Genomic DNA, 19,324 nt, shown 5'->3' on the forward strand with positions numbered 1-19,324 from the left:
ACCTCCATAGCCTCCATCTGACTATGGCATCTAAGTAGGTTTCTTTTTCCCTCTTCTAATTTTTCAGACTCAGGGCCATCACACAAGCGGTTTGAGGACTCCCAGTTCATCTGCTTGTTATACAGGCAGTCAGAGTGGGAGAAAAGAGGGGAGCCAAACACATTTATTTATTTATTTATTTATTTATTTATTTATTTCTCTATTTATTCTAGGCTGGCACCCCTCCTTCTGCAAAGCATCCAGTGCCTGCCTTGGCTTACTCTCACAGGTTTCCTATGCAGTGATAGAATGATATGGACATAAACCTTGGCATTTTTTCACTGCTGTCCAAAATGTTCTCAACATCAACAGTGAATATTGTCCAACATAATCAGACATTGAGTAATGTGAAGCTAAAATAAGACAGAGGGACCAAACAATAACAGCCACGGCTCCCCTCCACAAATGGAGCCAGCCCATGAACTGAACCAGATGTACAAAATGCTCTTACAACCACTGTCACGCATTAAATCCGCACCCTCCTACCCCACAGCTCTGGTAGGGTTTGACTGTTGTGCATTCAGCAATCTCTCCCCAAATGTTTAGCTCTCTTGTTCATTTTCTACTTCAAATGACAGCTAATAATGAGAAGCAAGCATGCCCACAGTTTGTGGACAGGAGTGGCTTTCAGCTGTCAGGAGGAAGAGCACCACTGTGTTTTAATCTATTTGGCGCTCTAAAATATACACTTCTCTGGCTCTCTTGTTCTGACCGCACTCTACTCTCAGCCAAGAAGTAAGCCAAGAAACGCTCTTTGCAGGCTGGAATTAAAAAAACAAACCACACAGCATTGTTAGTGCCTGGATAAACAGCCATTAATTATTTAGGTGTGCATGCCAGTCCCAGTCTGCCTGGCTCCGAAAGGGGAGCCAGGGCACGTATTCTGGGCACTGCTCTAAATGGGAAGCGCTCAGTAATTTCACAGAAGGGTGATGCATACAAGAGCCTTAAATGTCAATATTGAAGGCTATACCAAGTCTTTGTCAAGCTTTGAACACAGGCAGATCTGTGCTATAGCAGGGAAGCTTGATCTGGGTATTTTGGAGGGTAATAGATAAATGACGTGCATCGCCTCACAGGTCACCTACCATTGACAAGATGCATGATCATAGAACAGTTTTAGCCAAGATAGTTCTCCTCGTTGCAATGTGAGCACGTTGACAAAACCTGAGATAGCCTGTTGAAATACGCTCGGTTGCACGTGGAAACTAGTAATGAGCCATACACCCAAGCTCATACCCGCCAATGGATGAGCAGTGGTGAGACAGGAGATGTTCACATCCCTCAGGCCGGTGCTTCAGCCTCTGTACACGTGTGCTTGCCTTTTTTTCAGAGGCCAGGCACAGGCATGGAGCTACTGACTTAGTTCTGTTAAGGCTGACCGTTCTTTGCAGAGCAACAGGAAAAAAAAAATACAAGTATTCAGCACGTGTCTGCTTTTGAAACCTTTATCACACTTTTTTTTTGTTCTTGCTTCTTCTTCCCCCCCACCCCGGTCCACTACTTTTGTAATAAGGACTGCTACATCTACTGAATTTCTACAGCTGCCCTACAAGTGAGCTTTATTTTCTGTAAATTAGAAAACAGCAAGCAAGCAAATAGCTGCATGTGGTTATTATATTGTATCTCTATCCCTTTTTTTGGCCTTTGTTTTCAGCACAACATCTCTGTTGGAACTTTCTGACATTCATTTTAAGTCTAGCAAGTATCATAAAGTAGCTCAGACAAGTTGCCTCTTTCACTTAGACATTACGTCAGCATGCCCTCTCCTGAAAGGATAAAAAATTTATTATGATTAATACAAAAGACATTACAGATTGAGCATTTCTGGAACATCAGAACAGATTAAAATTTAAAATAATAACATACCTAATAGCTTTCTCTACTTTGGGATCTGGAGGGCTGTACTGAGGATCTTTTACAATCTTAGAAATGACATTAAAAGATATTCTTACAGAATTTGCATTTAAGCGTAGTGCAAAATCCAAGTGAAAAACACACTAAATTCAGATTATAGTCTTTTGAAACGCACCATGGGCAGGAAAAGTTGATGCCACGTTTCCTATCAGCAAGCAGTGCTTGGGTAACCCAAAGCCTTGTGTGTATTTTATTGATGCAAGGAGCAGCAGTAACCCTTTGGAAATAATCAGCAGTCATGTTAGTCCTGCTTGATCAATGCCGACTGAACTTGGTGCAGATCAGCCACGGTGTGGGACAGAGCCATGAGCAGCCTCGCTGGGATCCTCTTCCCCCAGGGCTCAGTAGCTGCTTTGGTGCTCAGGCCCTTCCCTCACTCCCCGCCTGCATTAGGCTGCAGCCATGGGTGGGCCTGGCCCCGTATCATAGAATCACAGAATGGTTTGTGTTGGAAGGGACCTTAAAGATCATCTAGTTCCAACCCCCCTGCCATGGGCAGGGACACCCTCCACTACACCAGGCTGCCCAAAGCCCCATCCAGCCTGGCCTTGAACACTTCCAGGGAGGGGGCAGCCACAGCTTCTCTGGGCAGCCTGTGCCAGTGCCTCACCACCCTCACAGTAAAGAATTTCTTTCTAATATCTAATCTAAATCACTACACTCCCTGATAAACAGTCCCTCTCCAGCTTTCCTGTAGGCCCCTTCAGGTACTGGTAAGCCGCAATTAGATCTCCCCGGAGCCTTCTCTTCTCCAGGCTGAACAATCCCAACTCTCTCAGCCTGTCCTCATAGGAGAGGTGCTCCAGCCCTCTGATCAGCTTCGTGGCCCTCCTCTGGACTCACTCCAACAGCTCCATGTCCCTCTTATGTTGGGGGCCTCAGAGCTGGACGCAGTACTCCAGGTGGGGTCTCACGAGAGCAGAGTAGAATATCTTGTGCATCCCAGCCCCAGCTTGACTACAGGCCTTGGTCCCACTCCGCTGGCCATGTTGGGGCACCATGGGACTGCACGCTTGCTGGGGAGCACACTGCCCCTGCCTGCCTCCCACTCTCCTGGCTCCTCTTCCACTGCAGAGCAGCCCCGGCCTGGGGATGTGTGGAGACACCCCATATTTCCTATATTATCCCATATTTCTGTAATGTCTTAGAAAGGCTCTATACTCATCTCTCTTTTTCCCTTGGTAAAGGCCAGCACTTTATCAGCGTAATACTTTCTGGAAGGCTGGACTGAAAAATACAAAATGTATCTATCTCTTGATTTAATTGGTTTTACATGCTGACCACAACCCAGTGAAATCTCTGGTTTCCCCGGGGTTGAGTGAGCAATAAAGGCAGGCTGCAGCCGCGGCCCTCGGCATGGAGAAGTGTTTGCTGGAAGGAAACAGCCAAGTTTTCCCTCAGCCCGTCCTGCTGCGACAGGAGGAGGAAGATGGAGTGTTTTTGGAAGTAAGGCTGTGCAAGATAAACAGGGTGATACCTGTTCCAGACCACAAATGCACTGAGGAAAATGCTGACGAGGGATTCCTTAAGCATCTGTTTATACCGTGCAGGAGAGAATTCTGAATTACCATGAAGGACTTCAATTTCAATAGCATACGCTGGGGGCTTTGTGCTGCCTTGAAATATTAATATTAATAATAATAATAATAAAAAAAAATCTACATAAGGACATTTTTTGAACTCAGTAAGAACTGCATTTAGCTTGCAGGAATTTTATGTTATACCTAATCTTGAAAGATAACATAAAATTTACCACAGAACTAAAAATTAGCAGTTGCTTCTTTATGAATAACACCATTTGCTCATTATGTTTCTTATTCACAAACAGGATAACATGAAAACAAATATACCTGGTGCCTTACAATGGTTCATTTTGCAATCCAGAGAACACTTAGGAACAAATTCAGCTGGCAGAAACAGTTTATTTGGGAAAAAGATGAAAGCTGGGACCTGTTTAAGAACATTTTACCAGAGACTAAAAAAAAATTAAGAAAAAAGAAATACTTGCCTGAATTGTCACTCTAGCTTACTGAAGAAAAAATAGCTACAAAAAATAATCTACAGCAGGGAACAAAGGGAAATGGATTTCAATTAATATATATTAGATGAATTGGGGGAAAAAAAGATAGAAGGAGAAAAAATCACTATTATACAGAGTAAAGGACAATAACAACTTTCTGAGCATGGCAAGCTGAAGAGGAATCTCAGCAATGACATTGGTCCTTTGCTGGACAGAAATGATAGAAATGCCAATAAGGATGCAGGAAAGTTAAACGTGCTCAATAAATAGATCGGTTCTGCCTTTGGTGGTGAGAAGCAGCTCCTCTGAAGTTTACCCTTCCACACTAAATATGTCTCTCTGCCAAATGCACTTCTTCATTCTCGTTTTGTTCTGGTCCATTTGGATTTTCAAGTGGTTTTTAGATGGGCAGTGTTTCCTTCTTTATTGTCCTATACAGTGTTTCTTTAGATTGAGCTTTCCTTCCCTGTGTTAGTACTTGATAAGTGAACCTGAAATGACTCTACAGAGAAGTCATCTCGGTGGCATTCTTAGGAGATGCCTGAAATCCCTCCATCGTTGTCCTCGACTCACCCCTGGTATGATACATAGGTGTGTCTTTGACGTTACAATTGATTCTCAGCTATGATAAATTTTTTTTTTTGCTGTCAGTAGCTTGGAAGCGTATTAAACAGCAGCTGTATCAGCACTTTTGTATAAAAAAACTGGCTTAGGATGTCTTGAACCACCAACATTGATTTTCAATTAATCTTAGACTACCAGAGAAATTCTAGAGCAGTGGAAGAAAACTAAAACTATATCAGTTTTTGTAAAAGGTAAATAGGATGACTGAGGTCTGCACAGGCCTATTGGCCCTTCATCAAACCCAAACAAAAACCCAGAGTGCTTGCTATCAGATTTCATGCCATAAAGCTATTGTTAATCTTGCCCAAACAAGCTTCACTGATGACCGGGATTTCCTGAACATAACCACAGAAAAATCCTAGTGGATTTAGTCAAAGCAAAAAACATCCTGGAACTTGGACCACTTTGAAAAAAAAGGGAGAAAACAACGATCAGACATTTAAAAATAACTACACCACCACCACCACCTAGTCTTATCCTCACCAATTCCTTTGTGTTCCGCCCCAAACATTACAGTGCCTCTTTCATTTAGATTTAAATAGACTAAAACAATAAATAAGTTTAACTGAATAATTACACAGAAAAAAAAAAGAATCCCATTTCATGTATTAAGACGTCTTCTAGAACACTGTTTTTATTTTTAAAACATTTCTGTATACACTGGATTCTTTGTACACCTTTGTTCTGCCTTTTTTTTTCCAGATCAACAAGTAAAATTTAAAAAATGCATGGAACAAAACATGCTGTTTTTTATTCAACCTTAATTCTTCATGAAGTCCGGAGCCTTTAAGTGTAGGAGGGAAAAAGGACATTTTGCATGTTTCCTCTTGGATTGTTTTTATGTATTTTTGTACATATTTCATATTCATCTAAGGAGCTACAAAAACATCAAAGTAATGAAGGCAAACAAAAATGGTAAACTTTCAAAAAGTATGTTTTAAGGGAATATTTGGGTGTATAATGTCATTATTTGATAAGGGTTTTTTTAGGAAAAGGTGAAACAATCACTGTTGCAAGAAAGGAAGCTTCATAACAACAAATACTTTATGGGATGTTACTCATAGTTACAATAAGTTTTTGCAACATATATCTATATTAACAAAGACCATAATATATAAGATGCGTTATCACTTGTCTTCCTGTGTTTTAGTATGCTGAACATTATTTTCTTTCCCAGCTGAAATCATCTGGCTCTTATTTCTGATTCATTCAAAAAGGTGATTCTCGACATGTTCAAAGGCTGTGTTTAGGAACCATTATTTGCCCATAAGAGTCACAGACCGCTAAGCAGATTTACAACCTTCTACATAAGTTATCCTTGCTAATCTTTGCTTAAGAGTAAGTTGAGTCTGATACGACAGCTAAGCAGCTTTCAGTACTGTATTGAGTTACACTTCATTGCTCATAGTGATATTTTTTTTCTGCTAAATGATAAATCTCAATTTAGGTATTGGGGAGAAAAGAGAGATGAAAGAGGACAGAAGGAAGGCAGCCCTAGTCTTCACTTGATCCTCTGTAAAGCAGAACAATTTCCTGACCCACTGATGGTTCCTGTGTTGAACTGGGCTGCAGAGAAGTTCAAGAGCCTCGTGTGAGAAGGACTTGAACAGGGAGTGATTAACCATGTGCTTCACAGAAAAATGACTCTTGCGGATAATAGTGCAATACATTTATAATTCATACACTTCAAAGCATCTAGGAGACTGCCCCATAACTGTGAAAGTCACTGAAAATTTAGATTATATATAATCAAATATTTTACCTTCTGTCTTTAATTATTCTTCAAAACTTCTCTCTTATAGAAAGGAAATACGAAGCATCAAATTCTGCTTTCCTGTCACTAAGTATGTATGATTTGTAGAAACAGGAAAGATTTTCAGCATTGACTGGTCTATAAATTGATTTAAAGTCAGCCTCTTGCTCAGACTGCTACTCTTAGCAAGATATTAAAAAAAAAGAAGTGTTAGCTTATTGTTTTTAAAAGAACCCTGCTCCTTATAGATGAAAATAAACAAAATAACCTCCCTACCCATAGCTGCTCAGGCAAAAAGTAGAGGATATAGAAGAAGCCTTCATACCTGGGGCAGACCTGAGCTCTCTCGGGCCAGTGAAGATGCAACTCTCAAAGTAGAAATTCCTGCCCAGTAACACCCCGTCTCCAGGCGTGAGCTCTACAGGTCTAGGACCAGCTAGCAAGAGAGCAATTGGCTGCTTTGGACTCTGTGCTAGCATGCAGAAAAAGGGCAGCTATCTCTAAATTCGATACAGCACCACATTTTCAGATGTCTGTGTATCACATTCAACCTTGGATTACACCTGGAAGACTGTACGGAGCATGGGAAGCCAATGCACTACGTTCCCTCCACATGATACTACCTAAACACTTAGCCTTGCCAGCTGTTTCTAAGAGTATCAATCACATCTCCGATGTGAGAGACATGCCATTCCCTCCAACATGCATTGATCAACTATTCTGGGCAAACACCAAGAGGAAAAGTCTTAGTAACGCCAGTATTACAAGACAAATCCTGAAGCACCATACCAGAAATTTTTATAGAAATACCATTTTTTTGTGATTATATACCACTGGAAATTTACTTTGCACTGTACAACCACCATGCATTCATGTACGTGCATCTCGACAGTCAGTGCTGGACCTGCCAAAGTCCCGTCCTGCCAGCTAACATTTGACACGCGGTGAAGACAGACCTTGAAATCAGCTGCTGTGCAGCTCGGCTTGCTGATAACTCATCTATATGAGATCGCATGACAACACATGAACAATAGTGCTTGACATCCCACATGTTATCACATGCCAGAAACGTTTGGAGGGTGGAACAGAATGACAGAAAAAGAAATTATGTGGAGTATACTTTTCTTTCCACGCTAGGCAAGTGACATTGTTTTGGCAGCTCAGTCTGACACAGTAAGTACAGTATCCTATATATTTTCTAATTTGAAGAGATACACTAATCTGATGGAGAAAAGTATTGACTTCCTTTTATTTCAGTTGGAGTTGCATATATTTAAATGCAAAGCACACATAATTTAGGCGTCTTTGCTTATACATAATCTCATAGACTAAACCCCAGACTATCACACTTGTTTCTTTAAACAAGGTAGAAGACTTCAATGCTTCCACCTGAATATTCTCAGCATATTTAAAATAAATATGTGTTAAAACAAGAACATGCATAATAGTGTTTTTTCATAAAAGCAGCAATTGATAAACACAGAGCTTTTTCCAAACCAACAATTGATAGTGCTTTGCAGCCTCTCAGAGAAACAAGTGGCTAAAGCGCAGACATTGCAAAGTCTCATTTGCCAGGGATCAATAGCCCTGGGATATGGCTTATGCACAGAAAAAGCTCTGTTGCCCTCTCTATTAGGGACCTGCCTACTCTTAACAGACCACAGAAAAGAGCGGAGGGAAAACAGGAAACAGTCCAGGGAAAAAAAATTAGCTTTTGGCAGAGATTTTTTGGTTTGGTGTCCGTCCTGTCCCGTCCCCCCCGTCTCCCCCCCATATTTCTCAGGTTTTAATTGTTTGGGGTTTGTTTTGGTTTTTTTCCCGCACTTCTTTTCCAGCTCCAAGCTCAGTCTGAGAAAAATCTAGAATTCCACCCAAATGGCTACTTTCCTACTTAAACATACTCAGGATTGCCTTTCTCACAACTTTTTGTTTCATGTATTCCTCTCAGTGCTTTCCTGAGGAGTCTCTATTCCCCTTTGCACCTTGTAGGAAACAAATACTTGAAGAAGGAAAACATCACGAGGGCTTCTTCTCAGCTGACGCCGTCAATATATAGACCGTGTGCCACCCTGACTGGGGTATGATTGTATTCCTTTGCTTTTTGTCAGCAGAAACAACAGCCATTTAGCCCCTTGCCGTGCACCTGCCCTTTTACCTACGCAATCTTAGGTCCAAACACCATGCTAACTACATTGCAATGGATGAGCTGTGTACGCACTAACTCAGGAAGTCATTTGGTAAAATTAACATTTAGAAGCAGGCACCAGTAGTTATTTCACACATTATTAACTTATATTACAATTCAAATAAGCTTACAGCTGGCAAAAAAAGTCTCTTCTGTAAAGTGATCTCAAACATAATAGGCTTAATCAGAGATAAATTAAATTAGTCAGTCATGCATACTACAGCATATTAGCACTGAGTAGTTATTAAATACATTTTCTGTTATCAGTTGTGCAGGCAATATTGTAGGCAAACAAAGTGCATGAGAAACCAGTAAATAAACTTTATGTTTGGGAGGCTACATGTTTGACATTTCCTGGGTTTTATCAAAATGTTACACGATCTTTACTACTATAACTGGCACCAGGTTAAGTCCCCATAAATGATTCAACTTCACTCCCAGGCAATTAGCCAAAAGCAGAGCAGACAGAACTAATGAATACCTAGACAGCAGATGTTCAGCGTGGTTTTGTGTTTTGGAGGGGATTTCTTCCATGGCAATTTTCAGAAAGAAAAAAGCATGCACGAATGAGTCATAGCTGGTACACAATTGATAAAGAGGAGACAGGCGACATTTCTATTTGCTATAAAATTAATTTTTGTGTTTAGAGCTTTTCAAAATTTATTTTCTCCTTTGCTTCCACTACTACGGTTTGAAAAGGTCTTGTAATTGTGTGCAAATATTGAAAAGCATTGCTCTTGCCTTGCTGCTATCATAACTTCCTTTTGTATTGCTGTTATAGCAGCCAGCAGCATCACCTTCATCTCCAGCTAAAAATTTGAGTGAAAAAGAATACAACACAAAATCATTCACACTCGCTTTACAAGAGGAATCGTTACTTTGGTGATAGGATCCTAAAACCATACCTTGTTCTTTCATCCATCTTTCAGAAACCTATCAGTACAATACCTGGAAACATCACAACTTGCTGAGCCTGACCCAGAAGACTTGGGAGCACACCTGACGTTCTCTAACACTCTGCACATTTAAAACTCAATGTAAGGTGACAAGAACATTAAGCTGCCCACAGAGCAAAATGTGAAACTAATCAGTATCTGTTCTGAGCCACAGGTACAATAATTGGAAAATTAAAGTGCCTGTGAACTGCTAGGGCTGGCTGCATCAAAAAGCAACACCTTGAAATGATTAATGAAGACAAATGCATGCAACTATTTCTATTGACAACAACTTCAGACAATTGCAGACTAAAAGAATAACACTATAGTTCTCATTTATTTTCTTCAAAAGCTCGCCCCTTCCAGGGATCTCCTGTTAGGAAACCTGTAAGCACTCACTGGTTAAAAAGAGTTTTAACTGGAAGCCTCTTGAACTCAGAGATGTGGAAAACACAGGTCCTTTGCTGCACCTACAGTAAGCATCGCCTGTGCCAGCTGGAGGACATCAGTCATGACAGAAGCTTTCACCGTCAGGCCCTTCACCTGAAAATGCTAAGGTGACCTGTAAAAGTAAAGTGATTCAACTAATATGTGACAGCAGCGATCAACAGACCTCTCTTAAGAAAGTAATTCGTGGCAATATTGTTTCAAAATGTACCTTTCTTCTTTAGCGTTCCCACCACATCCATCAGTGACACGGTCAGTTCCCTCACTTGAACAGGCTGTCCAAACGTGCACCATCACGGACAGGGCTACGGCAGCTACTGCAGCGGCCCTAAACCGCACAAGGGGGGAGGCTCCATTTCTTAGGTGTGAGAGATGGAACGGGATTATATAAACTCTCTTAAAGAGTAAATCGTGTGTGTGTGTGTGTATATATTTATAAACATACATACACACACATACATATATATAAATTTTTTAAAAAAGTTAATTTTTCAGGGTTTCCCCTCTTCCCCTTTAAAGTACTGATTAAAAAAAAAAATCTCTGAGTCCTCTGGGACATCAGAATTGAGTCCCAAGCAGAAAAGATTAATCAGTATCTATTTTTAAAGGGAACTTATTGAACCTTATTGAGAGAATCCTGACTGCCAAGGCAAGCAGGGTTTTCATGGTATCTCTTAGGTCAAAGCACGTCACATGCTTGGGAGTCACATTGGAAAGGAAATTAGCACTACAGCCACCGGGTATCAGTCGGATTTGGAGAAGAAGAAAGGTTTCACCACTTTGAAGGCAATCTAAAACACAAATGGCCAGTCCTGTATTCAGAGTATGTTATGACTATGCAATTATATGTACATTCAGAAGCTAGGAAATGCAACTAACTGCTGTGCCTTTATCGGGCATGGATGTCTGCACTATCCATGGAGCTGTGGCCACTTCTACATTCTCTCCCCACACGCTTCCCACTGCTTTTTCTTAGCGAGGTTGTGCTCAGTCTGTTTCAGCCAAGTCTTCCTCAGGCGAGGCTTTTAACAAAAGCTGTAAGAATGGTTTGCAGCAGACAAGCAGAACTTCCTCACATTTGTTTACTTCTATTTCCATTAGAAGTGGTGTTTTGAATGAAAACGCACTTGTGATGATGCAGCTGTCCAAAGGCAGGATGTTCTCACGCATTACATTTTCTGCCCTTTTCAGTTACCCGTAATGGAAAAATACAAAGGATTATTTAAAAAATCATACACATATTTAAAATACAGTTGGGAAAAAGAGACTGTGACAAAGAAATGTCTCTGTACAGATACAGGTCTACATTATAATTCTGGCCAGCAAAGGAGACAGAGATGGGAAGTTTAATTTAACTTCTAAAATATAGGAAACCTGGTTTTATTCTGTAGCTCGACAAGAATTTCTCGCATGACCTTGGACAGTCTCTGAGGTAAAACAGACAAACTTCCTTGTGATTTTGGATACTATCACACACGGAGGCAAAGGCTGAGCCACTGTGAGAAACTTTGCACAGGATTTTCAAGGATGCTGAGAACAGAGTTTAGGAATATTTGGTTGACTGAAAGCTGGCTGAACAGCTGGGCCTGGAGAACTGGGATCAGTGGCACAAAGTCCTGCTGGAGGCTGGTTCCTAGTGGTGTCCCCAGGGGTCGATACTGGGGCCAGTACTGTGCAGCATCTTCTTTAATGACCTGGATGATGGGGCAGGGTGCATCCTGAGCAAGTTTGTAGAGGATACAAAACTGGGAGGAGCAGCTGGTACACCAGAGGGTCATGTTGCCATTCAGAGGGACCTGGACAGGCTGGACAAATGGGCCAACAGGAACCTCATGCAGTTCAACAACGGAAGATGTCAAGTCCTGCCCCTGGGGAGTAATAACTCCAGGCACCAGTACATGTGGAGTGACAAATGGCTGGGAAGGACCCAGGGGGATTTGAGGGACAGGTTGACCGTGAGCCAACAATGCCCCCTGGCAGCAAAGGCCAACGGCCTCCTGGGGTGCGTTAGGCAGAGGGTCACCAGCAGGTCAAGGGAGGTGATCCTTCGCCTCTGCTTAGCCCTGGTGAGGCACATCTGGAGTGCTGGGTCCAGTGCTGGGGTCCCCAGTATCAGCAGACATGGACATACTGGAGTGAGTCCAGAAAAATGCCATAAAGATGATGAAGGAGCTGGATTATCTTTGATATGAGAAGAGGCCAAGAGAGCTGGGACTGTTTGGTCTGAAGAAGAGAAGGTTCAGGGGATCTTACCAATGTGTACAAATTCCTCATGGAGGGGGGAGTAAAGATGCTTGAACCACACTCTTCTCAGTGGTGCCCAGTGACAGGACAAGACAAAAGACACAAATTGAAATTTAGAAATTTCCATATAAACATAAGAAAAAAAATTTTTTTTTAATGTGAGCATGTGATTTCTTTTTTTTTTATGTGAGCATGAAACAAATTATTTTTATTGCTTAACTGGTTAATGACCTGAATCTCTTCTGACTGGGAATACAAATGGAAAGCCACAAGGCTTTCCTTCTGCCCAGTACGGAAAGTGGAAGCCGTGAGCAGAGAGTAGTGAGTAGAGATCTCCCTCATGAATTTTGTGCAGACATTTACACACCATAATGCATATGTAAAAAGTGAAAACCAAGACTGAATCAGTTTTGGGGAAGAAAGAGAAAACTATGTGACAGAAGAGAGGTAAAAACCAAAAATGAGGAAATAGTGAAGGTAGGCATGGGGGGCACAACACGAAAAGAACACACTCAAAGGTAAAACATGCACTCTGATATCTCTTCCATGTGAAGAAAAACATGAAGCAAGGAAAGACTGGTCAGCTCTTATCACACTCTTTTCTTGAGCATTCCTATACCAAAGAGTTAGGTATTCAGAGCTGCAACTTCATAAGGTCTGTCAAATGTACCAGATTCACAAAGTCATGACATACAAAGTTTAAACTATAGGTTGTTCCTTTTAAAAACTCTGTCTGTACTTTCATAACTACACAGACACAACCTCCCAGCCATCACTGCCACATGGTTTCCATTAAGTAGCATATGAATAAAAATCTAACCCTACAAAAGGAAAACCTCATCCCTCAAAATTCATCTTGAAGCTCACATCCCATCATCACTACAGCTTTAATGCCCTACTCAGAGTTGAATAACAAGTAATAAATTAAAAAGGTCTGAATACGTACTTGATATACCGCTTTTCCTATATTTTGCTGCTCTCTTCCCATCTTTAGACATAGGGTAAGACTTACAGGAAGAGATTCTTCTCACACACAGATATTGCAGACCCGATAGTCTGATTTCCATTATTCGGTTTGATTCCTGTCGCCTCTCTGCATCCATCCTCACTGAAAGTTAAATTTCTTAACATCCATTCCCCAATGTAACTCCCTCATTATTCACAAGCACATCACTGACTTCATTTTGCACATGTTCTGTTTCTCCTATCCTAGCTAAAACCTCTTTTAAAGAATATCTTCACTTCTCACTCCTTAAATTTGTTCTTTACCCTAGAGGAGCATTTCTTGTTATTAACTATAATACATTTTTTAAAATCACCTGAAATACTCCTCAAAACCTCACGTTCCACATTTCCTATTTTATGTCTGACATGCCTCTACTCTTAGATTCAAGAATTATAGAGTACCCCAGGGTTCAGATAAGAAGCATTCAGTGAAATACTGTATGAATGCTGCAGGATAAAAAATCCACTATATAAACAGGGCCTGGACAGTTCATCGAAACTGTAACAATCATACATTCTTTTAGCATAAACAGTAAGTAAACTGCCTTACGCATACAGGTTTTATTGTCTGCTTCCAATGACTCTATCTTATTTTCACTATCAATAAAAAATATGGATTTGGGGAGGCATAAAGTGAGTTTAATGAAGAATTTTTAAAACTCTCATAAAATGATGGATTTACTAAGCAAATACATTGATTTTGAATGCAGTGAAATAGCGAACACCGCTATAATGCCCATGAACACGTAGGTAGGCAAAGGTAATGCCAGGTTTTCCCCTAACAATCTTTGTTTTTCACTGGTTTCAGAATTTGACCTGCAGACTCTCACTGTAGACTACATTTGGCAAGGAAGACTTCAGCCTGGGTATTTTCTTGCCACAAATAAATTTTCAAAACAAATTAAATGTGGGTCATTTTTATGTGGTTAACAGTGCAAAGGACATTTTCTGTGCTTGTTAGTGGTCTTCAAAAAAAGGGCTTTGACTTATAAAAATATGAAACTTGGCAAGTGATAAATCCATAGAACTGTGCAGTCAAATCACTTGGGGTATTCTGAAGGCAAACTCAGTTAAAAATAAACAAAGAGAGTTTGACTTAGCCACTTTCTATTTTTTTTAAGCAGTATTTACAGTTCTTTTTATATGTGAGGCTTTTCAAAGTTATCCCCGTTCTCCAAAAGAGATTTAAAGCATGTTTTAACACACTTTTTAGCATCCAGTCCTTTAGCAAAGTTGAGGTTGTAAAGGTGCATTGGAGCAATGACACTGGAGGAAAATGGCCCTCAACTTCTCAGCCCATTGCTTTGCTAACCTGCATTGACAAACCCAGTTTCAACACAGTTTTAGTAGTAAGAATGGGACACTGTAATGTCTATGTTTAGGCTCACCTCTGCTGTCCACCCGTGGCTTCACATGAGTTGTCTCATGTTAAATGCAAAAGAATGGTGAGAGGATCATTCCCAGCTATGAGGATCAGACTGGGATCTGAAAAGAGGATGGACATTTCTCAACCTGCGTCCTTACTAGTAGTATGAAAGGACTGGCAAATAATATCAGGCCACTATTTATACTTCTGCTACTCTGCTGATTTCAAAACCTGTAGTCTCTCCAACAGCTGCTCAGACTTTCTGTCTTCAGCATATTTTCATAGGTGACAACGGTTTAAATGCAATAAATGACTTGGTATTGCAGAAAAGGAAAGAGAATCCAGTTTCCTTTCCTGTTGTTGCACTCCTCCTATGCTCTCAGTATGAATAAAAAGCTTGAATTTACTGTAGACACTGAAGTTGAGTGGATGTGACTCTACAGAAACAGGGAAAGGACCTCTCATAAGATCTACCATTTTACCAGTTGGCATGTAAAATACAAATCGATATTCAAACCTCTCGCTCCTGCATGCAAAAGGTAGGTTGGTTCCATATATTACAGCTGTTAACTGTCCTTTTTCCCTGCCTAGCTCTGTAGCAGAGGTAGCAGAAGGGGACATGTGCATCTAACCCAGTTACTCAATACCCAGCCTACCCGTAGTATCACATAACCACCTGCTCTGTTGGTACAAGCTAAAATGCCAACCTCTGTGTTGGGGCTAATCAGGTATAAGCACATGATCCCTCTTCTGCTACTCTTCACTTCAAGGGCAGTGACCTCAGAGTATTATTATTGAATTGCCAAGCAATAATTCAATATTGCAAGGTCTTAAACTGCTGCAAATTAGACCTAGCAGAGCTCATCTGTCTGCAAGGCCTGAACTCTGGACCCTTTTGTAGGGATGGCTTTTAAGAAAGTATAGTAATTCTGCTGTGATGGAGAAAGCCTGCAGCTACAGAAAGAGTATCCAGGTGCAGCTGTGTTTGCATTTAAGTAGATGGATGGGTGTGTGCCAACTGGTTGTCATCAAGAGGAAAATGTGATACCAGAGAAGGTTCTAACAGCTTGAAGGACTCACACCCACCACCAGTGTACTGGTTTTGCGTGGCCATGGTAGCAGGGGGGCTACAGGGGTGGCTTCTGTGAGAAGCTGCTAGAAGCTTCCCCCATGTCCAATAGAGCCAATGCCAGCCGGCTCCGAGACAGACCTACCACTGACCAAGGTTGAGATCTTCAGTGATGGTAGCAGTGCCTCTGGGATAACAGAATTAAAGAGGGGAAAAGAAATCACCACAAAACACCAAGAACAATTGCAGCAGGAGAGAGGAGTGAGAATACGTGAGAGGAACAACTCTGCAGACACCCAGGTCACTGAAGAAGGAGGAGGAGGAGGAGGAGGTGCTCCAGGCACCGGAGCAGAGATTCCCCTGCAGCCCGTGGAGAAGACCATGGTGAGGCAGGCTGTCCCCCTGCAGCCCATGGAGGTCCATGGTGGAGCAGATATCCACCTGCAGCCCATGGAGGACTCTACACCGGAGCAGGTGGATGCCCGAAAGAGGCTGTGACCCCGTGGGAAGCCCATGCTGGAGCAGGCTCCTGGCAGGACCTGTGGCCCTGTGGAAAGAGGAGCCCACGCTGGACCAGGTTTGCTGGCAGGACTTGTGACCCCGTGGGGGACCCGTGCTGGAGCAGTCTGTTCCTGAAGGTCTGCACCCCATGGGAGAGGCCCATGCTGGAGCAGTTCGTGAAGGACTGGAGCCTGTGGGAGAGACTCACGTTGGAGAAGGTGGTGGAGGACTGTCTCCCGTGAGAGGCACCCCACGCTGGAGCAGGGGAAGAGTGTGAGGAGTCCTCCCCGGGAGGAGGAAGGAGCAGCAGAGACAACGTGTGGTGAACTGACCACAACCCCCATTCCCCATCCCCCTGTGCCGCTGGAGGGGAGGAGGTAGACAAATTGGGAGTGAAGTTGAGCCCAGGAAGAAGGGAGGGGTGGGAAGGAAGGTGATGTTAAGATTTGGTTTTATTTCTCATTATCCTACTCTGATTTGATTAGTAATAAATTAAATTAATTTTTCCCCAAGTCAAGTCTGTTTTGCCCATGACAGTAACTGGTGAGTGATCTCTCCCTGTCCTTATCTCGACCCAGGAGCCTTTCGTTATATTTTCTCTCCCCTGCCCAGCTGAGGAGGGCAGTGACAGAGCGGCTTTGGGGGGCACCTCCCCTCCTGCCAGGGTCAGCCCACCACAACCAAACACTTGCAGTCCTTAAGATCTGTCTATCTGCTTAACTCTATAGCGCAGTTGGATAGATGGACAGACGGACAGACAGACAGGTGAGAGTTTTGTGACATTCTGGGACAGCACTGGGATTCTGGGACAGCTCTGATGGCGAGAGGGACAGATGCACGTGATTAAAGGAAAACACCTTGCACAAAAGGTGTTTGCAGCTCCAAGTGGATTGTCTGGTGGCTGATAGTGGAATATTTAGTTGATGCTTTTGAGAGTAAGAACTGTTAAGACTACTGGCAAAAGGGTGTCTCAGTACAGGAACAGGGTACCTGAGGAGTATTTGGGAAGAGCTGGTGGTCATGCCCTATGGAAAAGCCAAGCTCCTAAGAAGACGGCTACGGCTGACTGCTTTTCAGTGTCACATGAAGGATTAATCTTTCTGGTGAGGTTGGACTGGATTAGGTGGTTTGTTCAGGGTTGGCAGGAATGTTTTTGCAACCAGTGCCAAGGCTGGAATAAATTGGCGCACCGCTATACTGAAATGAATTAAAAAGCCCAGATATTCAGGAGTTCCAACAGCCTTCTGGGGTTTATGTTTTCATAAAAATTACTTCAGTAACAATTTTTCTAAGCATTAGGAAAAACAGCTTTGCGAATAGATCTTTCTTAATGTATGTAATATAACAGCGTTTAAATGTTACATTTTATCTCTAGGCTCTATTGAACTTTATTTAATATTTGTATTGTGACAGAAAGGGCTCATTTAGGAATGCGTTATTTCGCTATGACAAGTGGTGCAAACGTACGAGGAATCGTATGCAGCGTATGGAATTACAGAGATCTACACCTGAACAGTCATATAGGGACTCTTTAAAGTCTTCTGAGACTACAGTTATTTCTAGAGTTACTCTGTGTTGGTTTTTTTAAACTAATTCATACTAACATAGTGCTTATACCATTAATGTGTGGTTTGGTACAGGATAATCACAGATGCGTTAATTAGAGGGAATAATTGATCTAAATTTGTAGAATAATATGTTAATAGCATGATCTTCAAAGGGGTGCACATTACTTGCAACTCTCATAAACTTCAGTGTTGAGATATGGAAGTCAAACACCTGCAGAAGGCACAGAATAGTGCTTTGGGCAGTTAATTTTGGTGTTCATATATCCATATGAACTGCAAAATGAGAATAGACAACTAAAAATATCGTAATACGGCACAGTGCCAAAAACAATGAGACAGAAACATTTTTCTGGTGAGATTACTTTACAGTCATTTAAAAGGAATAGTTTAAAAAGTAGAAAGAAATTAATGATTGCAGGCAAGTTATGTTGCAAATGTGCTTTTCCTTAGCAAGTTGTCACTGTGTACAGAGGTGAAATATATATACCTGCAAGTAAAGAAAATACATGCCTATATTTTTAAATATTATGTTTATGTTTTATTACATCCTATTTTTCAAATGCTGTTAAAATTATCCAGCACAAAACTAATATTTATTCCTCTATTATAAGCACCAATCTACACTGCAAAACCAGGACTTACAGCTATACAAACACATCTTATTTCATGTACACAAGGAGAAATATGTCTTCCCAATACTTGTTGGGAATGCAGTCCAAGTGTGTGGTCATCAAGCTTTAAATCAGAGACTTTCATGAGGATGTACATAAAACATTTAATCTTGTATTATTATTATTATTTCTTAAATTATTTGTCAGTAGCTTTTTTTTCCCCCACTTCTGATATTCTGCCACTTGTGGAGGTGCACTGGTTTGTGCTCAGTTATGTTTTAAAGTAAATAAATAAGCAAATAAATAAAAAGAAAACTCACTCTAGAAGTGGTGATTTGTTAGGGAGAGACAGAATATACCCAAGAGAACCAAACTGCAGAACATTCGCCTTCTCCATAATGAATCTCCAGATCCTAGGCAATTGCAATTACAGTACCCTTCCACAGCAGGAACTCCTGTTGTTACTGATACCTTTTATAGTCCATGTCATGTAAAGAGACTCCCAGAAGGTTTGATACCGTAAGAGCAAAGCAGGCTGGACTGAAAATGGAAGCAAGTTGAAAAGCCTGACATTTCTGCTTGCCTCCCCTTAGAAACAACTTCCAATACATCGAGATGCGAAGAATACGGGGAAAGTAAGTTATGACAGCGGGATGGTTAAACTGATAAAAACAATCCCATTTGAAAACATGGATTGTATTCTTGCACCTTGAATTGCAATGAAAGAAAACTATACATTAAATATTCTACTTAAAACACTTTGGTGACATGCATATTTAAGACTGAATAATGCTGTAGAACCATAATTGTAGTTTACAACTTCACCAGCCATGAAGGCTGACATTTTCCATGTGAGGTATCTGCCTCAGGCTGTTCTCCCTCGCCTATCCTCTCCAGTCACCCTACTCCCAGCAGATCAAAAATTAAAATCAACTTGTGCTAGTTCATCTAAACAATTGGGTTGTTTCTGAGAACAAGGTTGACAGAGATTTTTTTTTCTGTATATCTTCTTTTGTTAAAATGTTCCACTGTCTCCAGAA

General features: G+C 41.4%; 1 protein-coding gene across 5 annotated transcripts in view; it reads right to left on the reverse strand.

Annotated features, from left to right (window-relative positions):
- ENOX1 (ecto-NOX disulfide-thiol exchanger 1) overlaps positions 1-19,324 on the reverse strand; it is a 370,433-nt gene that overhangs the window by 171,831 nt on the left and 179,278 nt on the right. Inside the window, exon 1 of one of the 5 annotated variants that reach the window (XM_054809885.1) lies at positions 1,279-1,407. The exons of the other annotated variants lie outside the window; for them this stretch is intronic. The gene's annotated coding sequence lies outside the window, so the exon portion shown is untranslated. Of the gene's footprint in view, positions 1-1,278; positions 1,408-19,324 lie in introns of those variants that run through there. 5 annotated transcript variants of the gene reach the window in all.

This window comes from Grus americana, chromosome 1 (assembly GCF_028858705.1).
Source record: "Grus americana isolate bGruAme1 chromosome 1, bGruAme1.mat, whole genome shotgun sequence".
In the NCBI taxonomy this organism is placed as follows: Eukaryota; Metazoa; Chordata; class Aves; order Gruiformes; family Gruidae; genus Grus; species Grus americana.